Source organism: Callithrix jacchus, chromosome 3 (genome assembly GCF_049354715.1).
Source record: "Callithrix jacchus isolate 240 chromosome 3, calJac240_pri, whole genome shotgun sequence".
NCBI classification, from domain to species: domain Eukaryota; kingdom Metazoa; phylum Chordata; class Mammalia; order Primates; family Cebidae; genus Callithrix; species Callithrix jacchus.
The window spans coordinates 82,542,818-82,552,077 of NC_133504.1; the positions used below are offsets into that span (position 1 = coordinate 82,542,818).

Genomic DNA, 9,260 nt, shown 5'->3' on the forward strand with positions numbered 1-9,260 from the left:
AGAGATGAAGTGTTTTAGAAAAACTTATAGTGGTAAAATCAGCAAGACTCAATTACTTGATTGTATGTGAAGAGTGAGAAAAGTACAGCAGTCAAGGTGTTTAAGTAACTGGATATATTCATATTATTTACAACATGAAAATAATTTGAGGGGAAATTATGAATTCGGTTATGGCACTTTAAATTTGAAATCCTTATTAGACAAAATAAGAGGTGCATAAGTAACTGGATAAATATTGATATCATTTACAACATGGCGATATCTTGGGGGAAATTGTGGTTTCTGTTCTGACATTTTAAATTTGGAATCCTTATTAGACTTCAAATAGAGATGACAAGTAGTTAAGTTGAGAACTCCAGATGTAGATGAGAGGTAGAGACGTAAATTTGGGATGGTAATGTACATATGCTAATCAAAGACATGCGGCTCTGTGAGATTATACAGGACGGAAAGTAAGGCAGGCGAGAGAAGAGGACCCAGCGCTGAACCCTGACGTGGTTCGTTCACAGGTCAGGCAACAGAGGCACAGCCAGAAATCCAAACGGAAACAGTCGTTGAAAAAGGAGGGGGAATAGGAGAGTACGTCTTTAAAAAACAGTAACAGCTTTCATCTTGGGGGAAATATCATGTACCAGGCACATTTAATACCATTTATCTGTTAGTATTAACCCCTCAATCCCCACAGCAGCCACATGATGTAGGTAAACACAGGTACTATTATCTCCTTTTGTAGAAGAATAGACTAAAAAGAGAAAAATTAAGAAAAGCATTTTAAGAAAGAGGAAACTGTCAAATATGCTGAGAGGTTGTGCATGACTAAGGTGAAGACGTAAAAGTGAACATTTTATTTGGCAAGAGGGAGGTCATTAGTGATCTCAGAAAAAACAGGTTCAATAGGATGAATGTGAGAGTTCGACAAAAGTGTGTTTTATAAAAAATAATGGTACCTTTTTGAGAAGTTTCTCTATAAGAGAAAGAGAAAATATAAATGTGTTGGAAGGAGACACTGTATTAAGAATTTTTTTTCAAGATATGAAAGATACCAAGAAATATTTTTATTCAGCTGCCTATTATCCTATATATGGAGAGAAATTGCATAGGAAAGATAGTGATTAATTACTGGAGCAAAACTGAAAAACCAGAATGTGATCCAAACCATAAGTGGAGAGGAACTAACTTTTTTTTTTTTTTTTTTTGAGACTGAGTTTTGCTGCATTGCTGGAGTGCAATGGCGTGATCTCAGCTCACCGCAACCTCTGCCTCCTGGTTCAAACAATTCTCCTGCTTCAGCCTCCCGAGTAGCTGGGACTACGGGCACACACCACCATGCCCAGTTAATTTTTGTATTTTTAGTAGAGACGGGGTTTCACCATGTTGACCAGGATGGTCTCGATCTCTTGACCCTGTCCCAGAGTGCCTCGGCCTCCCAGAGTGCTGGGATTATAGACACGAGTCACCACGCCGGGCCTGGAACTAACTTTTTGTGGGTGCTGGGACATTGTGTATTTTAACAGGAATTGGGGCAAAAAGAATATAGATACTGAGGCAGGGACGGTGGGTAGGTTTGATGGTGAGTATAAAAGGATGTTCATAACTATTTCTGTTGTCTAAAAGAAATATGATGTACAGTCCACACCTGAATATTATAGGGAAGAGTGTAGAAAGATTAATGGAAAAGGTTGGGTGCAGTGACTCACACCTGTTGTCTCAGCACTTTGCAAGGCTGAGGCAGAAGAACTGCTTGAGGCCAGCAGTTCAAGACCAGCCTAAGCAACATAATGAGACACTCAGCTCTAAAAAAAAATTTTTTTTTATAAAGCTGGGTGTGGTGGCACATGCTGGTAGTACAGCTATTCCGGAGGCTGAAGCAGAAGGATCACTTGAGATTATGAGGTTGAGGCTGCGGTGTGTTATGATTGCACCACTGTACTCCAGCCTGGGTGACAGAGTAAGAGGCTGTCTCAACAACAACGACAACAACAAAAAGATTAATGAATTATGCAAGAGAATTTAAAAATAGCGCATCTACTAAGAAAGGGTAAAGAGATGGATAAGAGTGTTGAGAGGCTATTTAAGATTGGAGTTGTAGGTCTGATGAGAAAACCAGGCCACACCTGGGAGCTGGTGCAGTGATTAGCCCAATGCATAACATCTAGAAGTATGCCTTTGCTGAACTAAAGTGAGATTTTCTTCTGTCTTCACTACATGATTCCGAGCAGGAAAAATTCCATTTTGTATGGATGATGCTTATAGAGCCACGATACTCCCAAAGTTTGGCGTTAAAGTAGTGTTGTATTTAACAAAGTTTGAGATTTCAATTTTAACTCATGTTACTTGAATTGAACCACAGCAAATGGTTCTTTCTTATTCTCTAACATTCTCAAAACTCCAGGGGTCTTCCATTCTTCTGGCCTATTACGACTCTTTCCATTCATGTCACATAGCATTGTGTATTTAGTCAAAATTTATCTTAGAGATGTCAAATGATTAGCTGTTGCTTGATCTCTTGAGTATTTAAAGTAATTCCTGTTATGTTTTTCATTGTTACCATGGCTCTTTTATCAAAGAGTTGGATGATATTACCTTTGAGAACATTAATTGTACTAAAAATCTCAGCCTGGGCATTTTCCATGCATCATACCTTCAAAAACCTCTTGTTGTCAAACTTGTCACTAGACAGTAGGGTCTTTGTGCCAAAGGCCACGTCTTTTTCAACTTGGTATCCCACAACACATAGTCCTGTGCCTAGCACAGACTGGATGCTCAGCACATGTTTCTCTGAATGAACAGATAAGTGTATTATTCTGCTGAGGAATCTAAAATAACATACACAGACAAGCACTAAGCAAGAAGGGAGAAGAAAATGAAACATGAATGTGTGAGAACAGGTAGGCCTTTAATTGTGTTTACAACAAGAAGAGCATGGAATTAAACATTTTGTTGCAGATTACTTGGTGAGATGATTATAAAGTGATAATTTAGACCTACAATTATTTGTCTGAGCATACGATATCAAGCATGTGCCTATTCATTTTCTCACATCTCTTAGGCCAGGGTTACTGATTGTTTCATTTTCTTCATAAAACTGTTCCAGAATCAGCATCAAAAGATATTAAAGACATAGATTTTGCAACATTGAAAGAGAAATACAAGATAATTATTTCATTCATAAAGAATTTTACAGGTAAGTTTCATGATTTAATAACAAAATGGAATGTCCAAGCATATCATCTGAAAATGATTTAATAAGTATAAATTAGTATCTCCACATGACTCACCTTATTCTAAATATTTATCCTTGAATATTGCTAAACACTATTATTATATAATGACTGTACTATATAACAGTACAGTCTGTAATTATATAATAACCTGTATCCCTGTCAAAGGCAGGCATTTGACAGGGATACAGGTCTATGATTTTGAGCTTTCTCCACTAGGTTAAAATAACATGTTTGTATATATTTCTAGTTTGGTTTTTAAAAATAACATCCTTGTTGAGTTCTAATTCTCATCCCATATATTTTAACACATAGGTTATATATGTTGTATAAAATCAGTGAATTTATGCTTTACTTTGTAAGGGCAACAAGGAAGAAAGGCAACTATTTAATAAAGATTCAGAAATAAGTTTATGAAGGATCAAGAACAACTATTCCACTAGACTTTCTCCAGAGAATCAATTACTTAGTAAACCTCACAGCCTCTATTGAAAACATCCTGTGCCTGACACTGAGGATAGGTCAATGAACTAGACAGGCATGGTCCCTGATGTGGAACAATTTAAAGCCCAGAGGGAAGGGGCAAAATGTATATATGTGCTTAGTACTCAGAGAAAGCCAACAAGGGGGTCTTATTTGAGTCAGAGTGGCCAAGAGTTAACAGTTAAATATATTTTGTCTCGTCTTACATAAATTTAGCTTTATTCCCAACACAAATTCTCATCCTAAATCCTAACATATACTGACATAGAAGCGTTAGGATAAATAATGAACTAGAATGCTTCTTTTGTTCATTCAGCAAACATTTTATGTATGCTTCCCTTGTCTTAAGTGATGGGAATGAAAATTAAAAGGTCACTGACATGGTTTCTTTAGTGGAGAAACTGATATGTAAGTAATTATGATAAGAAGGCACGAGCACAGAAAACCAGAAGAAAACTTGAGAACAGGGAGCGTAACTCAGACTGAAAAGATCTTTCTCCAAAAGGCAATATTAGGGTTATGATCTGAAGAGGAAACATCTGGCCAAGGAAAGGGTGAGGACAGAAGTGGGAAGAGGTGAGGAAAAAGATGGTAGGTAGTGGGAGCTCCAGAAAGAAACAGAGATACTAAAGTTTATGTTTATTAAAAATAGCATAAAGCCACAGGGTGCAGTGGTTATGCCTGTAATCCCAGTACTTCTGAAGGCAGATGGATCAAGACGTCAGGAGATCAAGACCATCCTGGCTAACACGGCAAAACTCATCTGTACTAAAAATAGAAAAACTAGCTGGCGGTGGTGGCAGGCGCTTGTAATCCAGTTATTCAGGAGGCTGAGGCAGGAAAATGGCTTGAAACAGGAGGTGGAGGTTGCAGTGAGCCAAAATCGCTCCACTGCACTCCAGCCTGGGCAACAAAGAGAGACTCCATCTCAAAAAAACAAAAACAACAGCAATAAAAAAATAGCATCATGTGGCCAGGCATGGTGGCACATGCCTGTAATCCCATCACTTTGAGAGACTGAGGAGTTTGGATCACGAGGTCAAGACATGAGACCATTCTGGCTAACACAGTGAAACCCTGTCTAAAAATACAAAAATTAGTAGCGAGTAGTGGCAGGTGCCTCTAATCCAGCTACTCGAGAGGCTGAGGCAGGAGAATCGCTTGAACGCAGGAGGCCGAGGTTGCAGTGAGCCGAGGTTCTGCCACTGCACTCCAGCCTGGTGACAAAGCAAGACTGTCTCAAAATAATAATAATAATGCATGTGATAAATTTCATTTAACTTGATTGAGCAGGTAGGGAGTGTAGAAAGAAAAAAAAAGAAAAGAAAAAATGAGTTTGGAGATGGAGATGCAGTTAAGCACCAAATAATGAAGGGTGTTATATTCCAGTCCAGGTTTTATCTAACTGTGAATAGAGAACTGCTTAAAGACCTTGAGTAATTACAAATAGAATAATCGCGTTTGCATGTGTACACAGACAATTCAATAAGTGGAAGGAAAATAGGTTGCAGGAAAGACAGCCTGGAAGCAGAGCGAACAATTAAGAAACAGTGACAATAAGCCAGGTAAATGTTGCTGACCAGTTGAACGAAGACAGCGGCAAAACAGCAGACACTCCAAAGATACCAGGGTGGTAAACTAACAAGACTTTGTTACTGGTTGAAGATGGTGGGTGAGGAAGAAATCTAAGATGACCCAAGGATTTATTGACTTAGGTGGTGGTATTAATTCTGGTGTCACTATCTAAAAGAGGAAACGAGGAAGAGGATGAGATTAGAGAAACAGAGACAAGAACAGACTGATATTATTCAATGTATTATATGTGCCAGCCACTGTTCTTCTGTCACAGTTTTAATTCAGCTTTATTTGCTGCTGAATTTCAAACATGAATCTCCAACCACACTTTCTTTCTTGAGTTCCGGATTTGTGTATCAAAATGCCTCCGGGATATTTTCATTTGTATAGCTTGATAAAGAACTACAGAGTAAAATCTGGAAAACAAGATTTTATTTAGGCAAGAGGAGAGAATATGTATGTATTGGTAATTTTTTGTTGTATTAATTTTTAACTGAAACTATAGAAAGTAAGTAAAATAGAGCTATGGATACAAATAAGTTAGAATAAGTGGCAGCAAGATGAAGAAACACTTGCTTTGGGAATTATTTATTTCAGTAAGTAAAAAAAGAAAGTCTGTTGAAACCAATGGAGGTAAATTGGCAAATAAAAAAAAAAAAACTGAGGGGAAAATGGTGAAGGATTGAAATAGCTACAAACAATAAGAGAGGGGATCAAAATGGAACACATAAAATGATGTGTATCATTGACAATTCAACTCAGATGAGGACCTTGACCTTTGGGATTTCAATTTTGTAGCACCAATCCACGTGGCTATTTGATTTCTGTAATATTTCTTACCAGTCCAGGTACAGGAATAGAGAACACAAGTGGTTGGATTTATCCAGGATTGGCCTTTTTCTTCATGAGTGTAGCAGGAAAGTAGATTCAAGTTTTGTGCGTGTAGGCAATAGAACTCTTTAAGTTAGAGATCAAAGGCCCAGATTGATTATCAAATAAAATGTATCCAGAAGGAATCTCTTAGATTGATGCGAACAAAAAGAGCAGTTATGAGCTGAACATCAATAGACTGTAGTGGGAATGGGAACTGGAATGTTAAGAGGCTAAGAACAGAGAGGAAATCTTAGATTGGAGTACCTCAGAAGTGGGGAGACCCTGGGTGATGGATGCAAAGCCTCAGATTTGGAATGGAATTGCTGACCAAAGAGGAAGGAAGGAAAAGGTCAAGGGCCTTGACAAAACCAAGAGCATCTGATATTAATTTTTCAGATGGCCCACCAGTATTGGAAGGACTTTGAGGCCACTAGTCCAACCTTCTTAAACGGAAAAGTATATTAAGTTGTGACCTTCAATAAACATTGGCCAAGGAGCAGGCATCCTGAGCATGAACTAGTCACCCATCATAGAACATCCTATGCAAATGATTTAGCTTAGGTTCTCTAAAGCAAGTATAAAATAAGTCAGTGATACTTCCTGGGTTTTAAAATTTAAATATTATTTGCATACAGTAGTTTGTGTTTTTTACTTTTGTTTTCAGAAGAAGAAAATGGTTGACATGATTTGAAGGGAAGGATCTTTTGATTCCCTCTTGGGCAAAATCACTTTATCAAAATCCTAGAGGGAGGAGCAATAGGGAATGTAACAAATGTCCTCTTGGAGTTGACATCTAAATGACTTTTCATGGTAGAGGCATGGAACGAATCTAAATTCTCCCACCTCATGTTAATGTTGCTCAGCCAGCTCTATTATCTTAAACTCTCAGTTCTGACAGCGTATCAGACAATTAAATCCTATTTTTTAATCCTAATATAAATGTAGCACTGGGCTTAATATGAAAACAATGTTTTTCAAATATGGATTTAAAAAATTCTATGTTTGTGGTTTTTAATTTATTAGATCATACTGTCATTCACCACTAGTGGAAAGAAATTCAGAGTTGTTTGCTTTCCTGGCCTCATTTTCTCACTTTCTCTCCAAAATGAATCAGGATCAAGGAAGAAAAATCATTTTCATTCATCCCTAAGGAGGAGGAGTATTGCTTATTGTCAACTCCTAGGATATAATAGGCTCAATGAGCTAGAACAATCTAATCAAATCTTTGTAAAAGGGGTTAAAAGGTACTGTATCCGCAGGGCTCCACACTCAAACTTGAAACTTTCCCTAATTCTGTTACTTTATAGTCTGTGTTCATTACCTGTTGGTGGATAAAATATATTAAATCCGAGAAGAGAGCTATTAAATTAATAGTAAAATGTCTTGATTACTTGATTTTTTTTGAGACTGACTCTCGCTCTTTTGCAGGGCTAGAATGCAGTGGCATAATCTGAGGGCACCATCTCTCGGCTCACAACAACCCCCTGCCTCCCAGGTTCAAGCAATACCCCTGTCTCAGCCTCCCGGTTAGCTGGGATTACTTCTTTTACCACACTTCATTATTGCTCTCAGTTCCTTCAGCCATACAGAAGTTTGGTTTACCTGTCTTTTTCCTTTCAAACATTTGTGAAGCCTTAGTAACCACATTTGATATGATTCTGGGATGTGGGTTTGGTATTTAGAATTCATACTTTTGTGAAATGGAGATTAATAAAAACAGAGTAGTGACTACTCAAGCAAAACCAAGAGCTGCAGGAATAAGCAAGTGCTGATTGAATAAAGTGAATGGCTACAGTTAAAATCTCTGAAACATATAATATATGACATTCGGTTATTATATTTCCTGTATAATAACTCCTTAATGTAGTCATTTCTTTTTTTATACCAATGATATTATATAGTAACCTATGCACACCTATTTAATTCACGATTGCTTATATAATTGTAATATTATTACTTATATACTTAATCTGTCACTGTTATTCTTTTTTTTTTTTTTTTTTGAGATGGATTCTCACTTTGTTGCCCAGGCAGGAGTGCAGAGGCGTGATCTCAGCTCATTGCAACCTCTGCCTCCCAGTGTCAAGTGATTCTCCTGCCTCAGCCTCCCAAGTAGCTGGGATTACAGGGGCACACTACCATGCTGTCTGATTTCGTATTGTTAGTAGGGGGTTTCACCATGTTGGCCAGGCTGGTCTCAAACTCCTGACCTCAGGTGATCCACCCACCTTGGCCTCCCAAAGTGCTGAGATTACAGGTGTAAGCCACCGCACCTGGCCTGTCACTGTTATTGTTGAACACAACTGTCAGTCAATACTCCTAGGCATTTATTTTTCTTTACTATATTAAGTACAAAATGGTTTATAAGTTGTTGGATTTGCTGGATTCTTTTACCACCAGAACCTATTTCTTTGCATATTTTAAGATGAAAAAATGCTCATTTCTCTTCTGCAAACTAGTAAACTAGTAAGAAGCTGTACACACTAAAACTGTTTTGCAGATTTCCTAAGTCAAGCATAAGTAAACTTGAGTGCTACCCTTTTGTCTATCTACAATTTAGCTTGAATAGAAAGCCACGTTATGCCAAATCATCTGTAACACAAGAAGCTTGACACCAGCTGTTTGGAAAGTTGCACCACATGACCAGGTATTGAACACTCAGGAACATAAACACGCATCTTGGGGAAAGTTATTGAATAGCTAATGAAGGCAGATTGTGTTATAGTAATAAACTGAAGAGCCAAAAGTAAGGCTGACATCAGTCAGAAAAGTGTTTTGTTGGTTTGTTTTTGCCTAGCATGGTGGTCACATCGGTTCATCATGTAGACTCCTATCAGAGCAAACTACCTGCAGCTCCTTAATGCGCCACACTCTTCCATAAGTCAATGCCTTTACCATAAGTCATGCCTTCCAAAAATTATCTCTGTCTACTTCTTTACCTGATTAGCTTCTATTTATCCTTTTTGACTCAGCTAAAACAATCCCCAGGTGGAAAGTTCTCTCACTCTCCTCTATTTCAATGGCACATTGTCTGTACCCGCATTACAATATATATTCCATTGCTTATTGAAATAGCTTACTTGCTGGTTTTGTCCCCTGGAAGTCAGA

At 37.9% G+C, this 9,260-nt stretch overlaps 1 long non-coding RNA gene across 1 annotated transcript; it reads left to right on the forward strand.

The window, feature by feature from the left end:
• Nucleotides 1-282: 282 nt before the first annotated feature.
• On the forward strand, nucleotides 283-7,953 carry LOC118152218 (uncharacterized). The gene is made up of 3 exons (XR_004740718.3): nucleotides 283-711; nucleotides 3,095-3,184; nucleotides 7,581-7,953. It is a non-coding gene; the product is annotated as an uncharacterized LOC118152218 (long non-coding RNA).
• The last annotated feature ends 1,307 nt before the right edge of the window (nucleotides 7,954-9,260 follow it).